Below are 12,384 nucleotides of genomic sequence, written 5' to 3'. Positions count from 1 at the left end.
GGGCTCCAGCAGCCGCACCGGGCCTCTGGGAGGCCCGCTGCGGCAGCAGGAGCCCTGAAACGGGGCTCCGGCGGCCACAGCGGGCCTCCCAATGGGCGCCGCCCACCTCCCTCCTGGCTCCGCCCTCCCTCCTCCCTCCTATAAATGGAGGAGCGGGGGGAAGGAGGAGGAGGAGGAAGAGAGAGAGAGGGAGGGAGGGAGGGGAGGAGAGAGAGGGTGGGAGGGAGATGAGACAGAGAGGGAGGGAGGGGAGGAGAGAGAGAGAGAGAGGGTGAGTGGGAGTGAGAGGGAGGGAGGAAGGAAGGGAGAGAAAGAGAGAGAGAGAGAGAGAGAGCCACAGCCACTGAGCCAGGTGAGAGGTTTGTTCATTGGGGGAGGGGGGTTATACTACCTGTGCCTTTGTGGTTTGAGATAATGTGCATGCATTTTTTGCTGTTTTGTGACCTTGCCTAGTCACTTCCATGCTTGCAAATATTGCTATTATTATTGTTGTTATCCTTTGGTATTCTCTTTGCAAAATCCCCCCACATGGACTTGCTTGCTCTTTTCTGGGTTGAGACAGTGGCATGCATTTTTTGCTGTTTTGTGGCCTTGCCTAGTAGCTTCCATGCTTGCAAATATTGCTATCATTATGCTTGTCCTTTGGCATTCTCTTTGCAAAATCCCCCCACATGGACTTGCTTGCTCTTTTCTGGGTTGAGACAATGTGCATGCATTTTTTGCTGTTTTGTGGCCTTGCCTAGTAGCTTCCATGCTTGTAAATATTGCTATCATTATGCTTATCCTTTGGTATTCTCTTTGCAAAATCCCCCCACATGTACTTGCTTGTTCTTTTCTGGGTTGAGACAGTGTGCATGCATTTTTCCTGTGTTATGGCATTGCCTAGTAGCTTCTTGCAAATATTGTTATTATTATGCGGCTCCGTCCCCGGAGGGTGGAAACTCCGCCCCTGACATGTGGCTCCGCCCCTGGATAGTGGAAGCTCTGCCCTGGCATGCGGCTCCGCCCCAGAGGTGGAAGCTCCACCCCCCTGTGTGCAGCTCCGCCCCCAGAGGGTGGAAGCTCCACCCCCCGGCTTCGGCCCCCCCAGTTGTTTGAGGGACAGCAACCCGGCCCCTGGCTCAAAAAGGTTTCCTACCCCTGATCTATCATTTCAAAACAGGAGTTTGGTGACTTCCCTTGGTTATTTTTCTTTGACTGTCTGTCTCTTTGGTTTTACAATGCCATTAAAATCTCCTGCAATTATAATATTGTTTCCTGTACATTTTATTCATTCCTTATTCAATTTTTTGAAAAATATATCTTTCTTTTCCAAAGGAGCATATATACAAACTATATCTAATTTTTCATTTCCAATGCCAATTTCTATTGCTACAAATCTTCCTTCCTTATCTTTAAATATCTCTTTTGAATCATATTTTTTATTTACGTAAATTGCCACACCCCTTCTTCTCTTCTTTTCATCCGTCGAATAAAAAAGACTTCCCAAGTTTGAGTTTCTTAAGTATTTTATTTCGTTACTCCTAATTTTTGTTTCTTGTATGCAAATTATATCAAACTGATTTTTTTTTCAAATAATGAAATATTTCTCTCCTTTTTCTCTTAAAAATTTCTCTTATTATGTGACCCTCTCTCCCTTCACGTCCTGGGTCCTCCCTTGAAAGAGCCCGCACAATGAAAAGAGCAATAGATCCCCCGCGAATCCCCACAAATAACCCCCCTTCTCTGGGGTGGAAACCCAGGCTCAGTGTAAGAGCCCAACTTGTCACTGTTAGAAGGGCTAGTAAGTCGAAATCAACTCACTTTGCCTTACACTCGCCTTCCCTGTCCCCCGCGCTGCTGAGAGCAACAGGCTCTCTCTCAAATGCTGCTTCCGTGCCGCTGGTTGAGGAGATGGAATGCTGGGGGGCTTTATGGCCTCTCCCATGCCTCTTCCACTGTGCCGCTGAGAGCAGCAGGTGGTCCGGGGGGCTCCTGGGTTCTCCCAAACGCTGCCTCCGTGCCACCGGTTGAGGAGATGGAATGCTGGGGGGCTTTATGGCCTCTCCCATGCTTCTTCCGCCATTCCGCCAAGAGCAGCAGGTGGTCCGTGGGGGCTCCTGGGCTCTCCTAAACGCTGCCTCTGCTCCGCCAGTTGAGGAGATGGAATGCTGGGGGGCTTTATAGCCTCTCCCATGCCTCTTCTGCCACGCCGCCAAGAGCAAGAGGTGGTCCATGGGTGGCTCCTGGGCTCTCCCAAACGCTGCCTCCACACCGCCGGTTGAGGAGATGGAATGCTGGGGGGTTTTATGGCCTCTCCGGCACCTCTTGTGTCACGCCACCAAGAACAAGAAGTGGTCTGTGGGTGGCTCCTGGGCTCCCCCAAGCGCTGCCTCCACGCCGCCGGTTGAGGAGATGGAATGCTGGGGGGCTTTATGGCCTCTCCCGCGCCTCTTCCACCGTGCCGCCAAGAGCAGCAGGTGGTCCATGGGGGCTCCTGGGCTCTCCCAAACACTGCCTCCGCAGATTGTGAAGTGTTTCAGTGGTTAATCATTTTTCTGCACTGTAGTAAAATAAATGTCTAGAAACATACAGGAGAGTCACAGATCATGAGAAAAACACACTTGGTGTGTATGAATTAAATTGCAGTGTATTAATGAGGAAAGTATTTAGTTGCAGCTTGTTGCAGCTGGGACTCATAGCAGAGATTAGCGCTGGTTGCAGAGAATGTGGCCAACATAGTTATCACTATTGGTCATTTCTCATTGCCACTTTCAGTGATGCCCTCAAATGTGATGTCTTCAGGCAAACCTTCTCAGTCCTTACTGCCTTCCATTTTTAAGCTGTATGTGGAGAGATCTTGTAGCACCTCTGAAACTAACTGAAAGAAAGAAGTTGGTAGCATGAGCTTTCCTAGACTTCAGTCTACTTCCTCAGCTGCACTTAATGGAGTAGAAGCCAGGGACAGACCTATATATGCCATTGGTATGTGAGAATGTCAGTTCAAATTCAAAATCCTTTGTGTATGGAAATGAAGTGGCAAGTCCAGTTTTAACTATGGTCATTTGTGAACAAAGGCATTGGGAACTAGCCTAGGATCCAAACAAACGGTTTTGTTTTTTCAAGCTTTTCTCCTTGAAATCTTGTTTTCTTTCAAGAGGAACTTAATAGAGAATTTCAAAAATCACTTCTATTCCAGTATTATATTGCTTAGAACCAGTGGAGTGGAGTGGTTTGAGCACAGAGCTACTACTCTGGAAACGTAGGGTTCAAATCCCCCCCTTAACCATGGAAAGCCATTAGTGACCTTAGGCAAATTACACTCTCTCAGTCTCTGAAGGACGCAGGCAAACGCAAAACCCCTCTGAACACACCTTGCCAAGAAATCCCCATGAGAGGTCACCATAGGGTCACCATAAGTCAGAAGCTACTTGAAGGCACAGAACAACAACTATAATGCTTATTTCAATCCAGAAAAAATATTTTAAATACAGGACAGTTGTTTTAAAATAATAACAAAAGCTAATCTGTTTTTTGGGGGTTTTTTTGCCCCAAACTTGTCTATCCTTCTTTTACATTCTACATTCATCTTCCCTCTTGATTCTGAGCTGGGGGCTCTCAGGTTTTACCAGCTGATTAGTAACAGCTAGTTGCAGGTTTCCTTAGGCCATCATCCAACATTTTGTAATCCATAAATGGTGTATAGAAGTCACACACACAATTTTTTTAAACAAGTTCTTCACCTTCCTCTTGAAGGACTGATTTAAGTACCTTGCTCTTTAAAATTAACGCTATTTAAAGAGCACAGTATTTTTTAGGTTGAATGCTTTTAAATCCCCTATTACCTGTTTGGTAACAGTAGCAGGATTTCTCTGCACTATGCTGAACAAAGGCTGAGTAGGGAGATCCCAGCTCTTAGCTCTCATGATGAAAGTCCAGGTTATTCTAAGTGCTGGAGGGAGAAGGGGTAGAAGAAGCTGCTTAGAGGCTGGGTGGAGAATCTTCATGGGCTAGAATTCCCTATTTGTACTCTGCTGTTTTTAAGACCTGTTAGACCTCTGTTGTTTTTCCTTTGCACATAATATATTTGCAGTAGGAATACAGTGAGATTTTTCATTGCAGGCCCATGTTTGTTCCCTCTGGTTAATCTCTGAGCCAGAATGACACAATCTGCATGCACACAAGGGGATGTACAATGCTGGAAAGTCAGGGCCATAAGAAGCTTCAAGAATGTTTAACTGATGTCCTTTTCTCACAAAGTGTGCTTTTTCTTTAGTCTCTTTTGGAGGGGACACGAGCAGCTGACATGGTTCTTGGACATGAATAATGCAGTTGATAGAGGAGAAAAGAAGTATATTCACAAAGTCAGAATTGGATACATACTATGCTTCTCCATGCTTTCATTGCTTTTTGAAAAATATGTTGAAGAACTCTTTCTCAGCATTGTCTGCATGGTGGCTAGAGTGAAATGGTGCCAGTTTGATTTAGCCCCCTGCTAGTTTCCAATGAAAAATCCAGACTCTCATATGCTGGATTTGGCTGTTTAGGATAAGTGAGCCTTTAAGAAGAGAGTGTTTCTTCTAGGCAGAAAGATACAGTTTAGTAATTTAGTATGCATGGGTCACCTGTTCCCTTTTCAGCTACAACATTCAGAGCATCTGCTCTTATTTCAATAGTCATGCTTTCAGGGTAGGAAGGAGAAGTTAATTCCAGTTTAAGTAGCCTGACATCCCATAGTATCTGTAATAGCAGGTTTTCTTGGCCATCCATTCTCAGAAATTGATGATACTCCATGGACTTCTGTAATGTGCCCTACTTGGGGCTACTCTCGTGCCAAGTTCAGACTCTCCAGCTGGTACAAAACATGGCAGATAGGTTGATCATCACACCACAGTGTTATACGGCAATTGCCCTGTGTTACCCCATCTGTGCCTGGAGTTTTAACACACAACATTGAAACTCTCTTGATGCTGTACTGTGCTGCACCAGTGTTGAGCCATTTGGAAATGGAATCTTTTCCCACTTGAAATAATCTGTTAATGCCCCCCTTTTCCCACTGTGATTTAGTAATTACTTAGAGTGCAAGTGTGTTGTTCTGCTTTGTTTCAATATTGTAGTTATAGTGGGTGTGGATTCTTCACCTCTTCCTTGAGGATTCTCCAGGGACCTCCAACAGGGTAAACTCAAACTACTTCTCATGGTTGGGCTGGATGGACACCAGGATTTCCAAGAGTTTGTATGAGAACTGTGCCACGTTTGTTCTCTGTTTCCCTGCATTTTTTAAATATTATTTTTCTTTAAAAAGGGGGGGAGTGGCAAAATAATTCCAATGTATTCCTGCCACAGAAAAACCACAGAGTTCAGGAAATTTTAAAGACTAAGGCGGGGTACAGATGGGCAGGGGAAGACGTCTTGGAGGTGTATTCTGCTGAATAAGGAGCCTCCAGACTGCCCGCCCCGGGGGCGTGGCTCAGGTGTATGGGGCTTCCACATGGGGGGCAGTGAAGACGCCTCACCTGGGGCCGTTTCTGACCCGCAGTTTCCATACCGCTGCCTCGGAGGACGCTGCAAAGAGAGAGGCAGCTTCTGCACGGGAGACCAAAAACGGGGCTTTTTTTTTTTCTTTTGCTGGCTGGCGGATGCGCAGCTGCGGCGCTCAGCACCGGCGGCAGAAAGCCTATGTGCACATTTAAAGCGCCCAGGCCCCTTTAAACTTTTTCCCTCGCCCTGCCCAAGAACAATGGTGGTCTCCTGCCAGCTGCTGATCAGCTGGTGTTGGCATCCTTGTCCGCTTGCACGTTGGTAGTGTCACCAGCATCATGGATGCCTCCTCTCCTTTGGTCCCCACGCTCTTGCTGAATCTGCAGTGCACAGCCACAGCTGTCGCCGCTGCCACCGCTGTCCCCCTGCCATCCCCCATCACCTCCCTTGTACATATGTAAATATTTAAAGTTTTAGGGGTTTTTTATTGTTAGGTGAAAATGGCACAGGAATGTGTGTAGGGGTTCACTTTAAATTCCAAACTTTCCCCAATTCTAGTAGCGCATGCGTACATGTTGCTTTAGGGTTAGGGTTAGGGTTAGGGTTAGGGTTAGGGTTAGGGTTAGGGTTACAAGCATTAAAATAGAGTGCAGCTGTGCTGCAGCTTCCACATCTGCATGGCATATGACGCTCTAATTAGAGCCTTGGTGTAAACTGTGCATGTTCCAGGACCCCAACTCATTATGCGACGCAGCAGACATGGAGCTTTTAAATGGGCAACTTAAATTAGTGGCGTAACAATTCTGGCGTACCGGTGCAGCAGCTTACAGACGGAGATGCGCAGTATATAGAAAAGAAGCGGGGAAAAGCAGCACCATTTTAATGCCGCTTCTTCCCGCTTGGGGCGTGCGGGCGGCGTGTTCATGGCGGCATTCAGGTAAGGGCCGTCTGAAGGCTATACCTTCATGACGTCATGAACACACCCCTTTTTGCCCGTCTGTAACCCGCCTAAATAAGAGTAATATACTAAAGCAGAACCAGGCAAATATTAGTTCACAGGGAAAGCATAGGAAACATTCTTTTAGAAGTTTGGTGCTGTGTGTTCATCTTTTCAAATTGGGTGGAAATGGGGGTGATTCTATAATAGTATCATTATGTAATTGTGCAATTGCACAATTAAAACATCTCTGTTTTTTAAAGCACCAATCATGGAGCAGGAGGTGGAGCACACAGAGTAATGACATTGCCATATTGCAAATGCAAGAAAGAAACATAGGAACTAAGGCCATGAAGCACAAATGCAATGATGGTGTGAAAAGAGTGCATTGCCATCCTTTTCCAAGCCCTCAAAGGGGAGGCAAAGGCAAACATACCTTGTCCAAAAGTCCCCTAATATCTTTGCCTTAGGATCACCATAAGTTGGAAGTAACTTGAAAGGCACAGAACAAAAAAAAGTGTGGATGGTTAAAACAGAAGAACGCAGGAGGCATGTGCCTATGTTAAAGCAGAAAAACCATTACCAGGAGAAATAACTTTCCAATTTCACGAACAGTATGTGATTCCTCATATATAACTTGTGTGGTTGTCCCTATCACTTAACAGGCCTCTGACTGTGCTTCCAGAGAAACATGCTCTAGCTGACCTTTTTCTTTCCAGAGCCTACTGCTTCTAACAAGCCAAGCTGTTCCAATGGTACCATAACATCTCTGTTGTTTCTGAAAGTGATATATTTACTACTAGTTTCAGTTACTGCAGCACTTGTTAGTCTGCTGTTCTTGCCAGTTAGATTGTAAGCCTGCGGGCAGGGAACTGTCTGGTTAAAAAAATAATAAATGTAAGCCGCCCTGCGAGCCATTAGGGCTGAAGGGCGGGATATAAATACCTAAATAAATAAAATAAATAAATAAAATGCATGCCTTCTTTTTATGATGGCTTACGCAGCAGAAGCCTGTGACTGTAATATCCAGTGAAGGAGGAAACTATGCCACCTAAAGGAGAGTTGGTGTATAGCTTAGAATGAGTTAAGACAGGATTGTAGTAGTCTTGGTGTTTACTGAACTTGATAAACAGAAATCTATATAAGATTATTGTAAAGGAAACATAACAGTATTTTCAAAAAATTGTTGTTAGACCAGTGCTTCTACTTTAGAATTACCTTCGGTGTGTGTAAAGACCATCACAGAACTTTCCATGTAACTTGTGACCCAGTGCTAGAAATCCTATTTAACTATAGTATATAGACAAAAGGTTTAAGTCTCTGAGGCTCCCCCCACCCCCGCCCACAGCAACCTTTCTTTCTTTCAGAAGGAGCTTAATAAAGACCTTATAAAATCACATTTCTTCCAGTAGTATGATATTATTTCAATGAAGAAAAAATATTTTAAATGCAAGTCAGTTACTTTAAAATAATAACCAGAGCCCATCTGTTTTTAAGTTTAAACTTGTCTATATTCATCTTTTACATTCTCTGTTTATTTTCCCTCTTAATTCTGAGCTGGGGTGCTCAAGTTTTATCTGCTGTCTAGAAACCTCCAGCTGCTGGGGTCTTTAGGCCATCATCCTAACATTCTGCAAGGTTTTGCTTACATGAGAGGGTGAGGCAACAGCTGACTGTTAGTGTGTATAATTTAATAAGTAGCTTGTTTGTGGCATATTTGTCATAGGAAGACTGCTATATGTTCTCCTTTTCCTCTCCTTCCCTTGCTTCCAGTTGGTTCCTCCTAATAAGAGGACACCCTGCTACTTTTTCCAGGAAGAACAAAACCAGCCATATATTGTGAGAAGGTGATTCATTATCATTACGCTCTGGCATATTGATTCTCAGCTTTGGAAAAAAAGTTCTGTCACGGCATCAGCAAGTGGTGATGGATAGCTCTGCCAGCAATGTGTCAAAACTCTTAACACAGTGCTTGCTTAAACAAATGGTTCTAGATGTTCTAAGCAGAGCAGTGTGGCAAGGATTCCTCCCTTCCTATCAAGATAGTGAGGCATGAGCCCATGTCCTGATCTGCTTTAGTTTATTTGGCTAGAGATCTAAACTAAGGTATGTTCTGTGCATATCAACAACATTTGTTTAGTGTGAATCAAGGCTTCTCGGTATGAAATGTGTGTCACACTGAAGAAGGTACTAGAAAAAATTTACTGGAGCAGGAGAGGTCTTAATTTTCATCCCTGTTGCTGATTACAGCTAAAGAGCAAATTTCTCTGAGAATGTCTTTGCATATATATGAGACTTGGTTCTGAATATGTTGGCTTTCAGACATCCAGAATTTTTCTCTAGAATTGTTGCAGTGTTTCAGGATATGATTTGTCAATAATGTTTAGAAATGAAATTCAGCACTGAGACAGTTGTATATATTCACTTTGCCAAAATAGATGGTGGGCATTTAGTCTAAAAAATTTCCTTAGACCCTGAGTCAATTTTGGCTCAGCTCAGTAAGAAAGGGGATATTGATTTTATGAAAATGATACATCAATGCAAAAAGATGCCATTGGATGCTGCTCAGATGTTGCTTTTAATGAGCTTTCACAGTGAGGCCAATGCAAAGCCTGAGTATCCCCCAACAACTCTTATTCAGGAAATGAACAAATGAGGAAAAGAAGAAAAGAATGAAGACTAGTATTTACCAATGCTGGATTCTGTTTAAGGGTACAGTATATGGTGCTTCAATCCCTACTGATCATGTCAGTCTCCCTGTGCTTATGCCTGCTATTGTGCTTATATGGAGCAGCAAGATTCATTCAGAAAAGCTCCATCATAGTCTTAAACGATACTTAATGAGCTTGAAAAAACAAAATTAAACTTTTCTCTGTTCCCTGTGGAACTTTATATCCTTATCTTTCTGCCCCAAATGGAATTTTTAATATCCCTAGGCTTCAAGGCTTTCCCTAAGTATTAGTGGCTCATGCATATTCATTGCACATCTGGCCACAAGAACAGTTCTCTGCAGCAGAGTTGTCCACTTTTCTAAAATCAGCATCTTCTGGGTCGGGTTGGGCATGCAGAATCTGCTTTCCTCCAAGTAGGTTTTACAAAAGGCAGTCTCATTCTGAGATGCTGAAGAGGGATCTCTCCCATTCAGTTCTGCTGCTGCACAACTAATGGAATGCGGTCAGGTACAGAAAACGTGTGTTGTATTTTCTTTGCTGTTCTTCATGGTCTCTGTGATTCATACAGGTAGGCTATCCCGCACCTGCACAGTGGCTCTTTCAGAGTGTTCTAAAGCTTTAAGAAGAGTTTGGCTACTCCCTCTATACCGAATGCTAGTATCGTCTCCCACTCCATGCGGTCAATACTGAGCTTCCTCCATACTGAGGGTCAGTTGTATTACTCGTTATGTTTGGGCATCATTGATGACACATTTGTTCTTCCGTACCAAGGATTGTTACCATCACTCATTCTGGATGGTTGAATTCGAGGACATGGTTGCTCCCTTGATACTGAAGGACAGTATCATTACACGCTCAGTACAGACATGACTGTGGTCGTTATACTCTCTCCTTGTCAAGGGATTTATATCCTACCTTTCTCCCACAGTGGGATTCAAGGTGGGATGTGAAGAATGAAGCACAGGAAAGCAATGCCAAAGAACAAAATTCCAGCAGGCATAACTGTTTGTGCTCACCCTAAAGGCTGGATGGATAAGAAAACAGGGAATTCAATGCTTCTAGGATGGATTATACTCTTGCCTTTCACCTGGGGGTGGTTCACTTTTTAATAAGAGTTAAGGTACAGTATTTACATTGACACGTGGATAAATCAATCGAGTTTTTTGGGGGTCAATTTTTTGACTAAAATTTCAAGACTTATACATAAGTATATTGTATTCCATGTATTTTTACTGTTGTAGCTCGCCTGGATTCCTCGTGATTGGGCGGGCTATAAATAATAATAATAATTATTATTATTATTATTATTATTATTATTATTATTATATTTCACTTTTCTCCAGAACTAGGACATAACCAGATAATAACTTTACCTATGTTAGTGAGACCACTCAGACCTGTTGTAGACTAGCTTTAGTATCTTACACTTAAATTTTGAATATTTTCAAGCCATGGATGGTTGAATCTGTGGAAACAGAGATAACAGTATTGGAATTTCAGCTGGTGTAGCAACCATACTTTTGTGCTTCCACCTCTCATTTTCGTTTAAGAGTATTTCGAGACCTTCTCTATGTCTGGTATGTTTCCAAGTTTCTGGTTCCCCTGTGTACCTGGCAGCTCTTGGCCACTGGTTTTCTTCAGCTATGCTGGACCTTTATTTGAGCAGAAACAGGTAGGAATACTAATGCTGGAATAACAGATATTTTTTCAGAACATTTGAGTTTTTTGTTCAGCCTCATTACCTCAGAAACCTGAAGACAGGTGAGCAGTGGGCTTCACACATGTCCAGAAAACCCAGTTTCCTTTCTTGTCTGTCAAGAGCTATCTGTTACAGCCTATCACCCTCTCTTCATTTTGATTTATCACTGGAAATAACTGGGTTTCAGAGCTTTGTCTTCATCTTGCTGCCTCAGAGGGACAGGATGATAAATCTTGCATGTGAATGTTTAACTCTACAGTTGCAGCAGTGCAAAGGGAGAAAGAATGTCCTCTTACATCCCTTGCATATGATACTTAATAATAATAATACATATGTATTTATACCCCGCTTTTCAGCCAAGGCTATCACAGCAGCTTACAATTTGTTAACTAGACATTTCCCTGCCCTCAGGCTTACAATCTAAAAAAAGAAAAAGACACGACACAAAAGCAGAAGGGAATGGCAGTGGGGAAGGGGGAAAGTCCAGAAGATCTGCTCTCCCTTGGAGGCCTGTTGGAGCTGGCTTGCCTTTCTCTCCTTCCAGATGGTGGACAGAAGGAGGGCCTTCTTCTTTTCAGGCAAGGCCTGTTGGAGCTGCCTTGCCTTTCTCTCCTTCCAGATGGTGGACAGAAGGAGGGCCTTCTTCTTTTCAGGCAAGGCCTGTTGGAGCTGCCTTGCCTTGCTCTCCTTCCAGATGGTGGACAGAAGGAGGGCCTTCTTCTTTTCAGGCAAGGCCTGTTGGAGCTGCCTTGCCTTTCTCTCCCTCAAGATGGTGGATGAAGGGAGGGCCTTCTTCTTTTCAGGCAAGGCCTGTTGGAGCTGCCTTGCCTTTCTCTCCTTCAAGATGGTGGACGAAGGGAGGGCCTTCTTCTTTTCAGGCAAGGCCTGATGGAGCTGCCTTGCCTTTCTCTCCCTCAAGATGGTGGACGAAGGGAGGGCCTTCTTCTTTTCAGGCAAGGCCTGTTGGAGCTGCCTTGCCTTTCTCTCCCTCAAGATGGTGGACGAAGGGAGGGCCTTCTTCTTTTCAGGCAAGGCCTGATGGAGCTGCCTTGCCTTTCTCTCCCTCAAGATGGTGGACGAAGGGAGGGCCTTCTTCTTTTCAGGCAAGGCCTGATGGAGCTGCCTTGCCTTTCTCTCCCTCAAGATGGTGGACGAAGGGAGGGCCTTCTTCTTTTCAGGCAAGGCCTGTTGGAGCTGCCTTGCCTTTCTCTCCCTCAAGATGGTGGACGAAGGGAGGGCCTTCTTCTTTTCAGGCAAGGCCTGATGGAGCTGCCTTGCCTTTCTCTCCCTCAAGATGGTGGACGAAGGGAGGGCCTTCTTCTTTTCAGGCAAGGCCTGATGGAGCTGCCTTGCCTTTCTCTCCCTCAAGATGGTGGACGAAGGGAGGGCCTTCTTCTTTTCAGGCAAGGCCTGTTGGAGCTGCCTTGCCTTTCTCTCCCTCAAGATGGTGGACGAAGGGAGGGCCTTCTTCTTTTCAGGCAAGGCCTGTTGGAGCTGCCTTGCCTTTCTCTCCCTCAAGATGGTGGACGAAGGGAGGGCCTTCTTCTTTTCAGGCAAGGCCTGTTGGAGCTGCCTTGCCTTTCTCTCCCTCAAGATGGTGGACGAAGGGAGGGCCT

The 12,384-nt window shown here is 44.7% G+C and overlaps 1 protein-coding gene across 2 annotated transcripts in view; it reads left to right on the top strand.

Moving 5' to 3' along the window:
• Nucleotides 1-12,384, top strand: part of SLC38A12 (solute carrier family 38 member 12) — a 102,210-nt gene that overhangs the window by 73,291 nt on the left and 16,535 nt on the right. The gene's annotated exons all lie outside the window — the stretch shown is intronic.

This window comes from Sceloporus occidentalis, unplaced genomic scaffold (assembly GCF_023333645.1).
Source record: "Sceloporus occidentalis isolate IW3139 unplaced genomic scaffold, rSceOcc1.0.p SCAF_1, whole genome shotgun sequence".
Lineage (NCBI taxonomy): Eukaryota > Metazoa > Chordata > Lepidosauria > Squamata > Phrynosomatidae > Sceloporus > Sceloporus occidentalis.
This window is presented reverse-complemented; position numbering and strand designations above follow the sequence as displayed.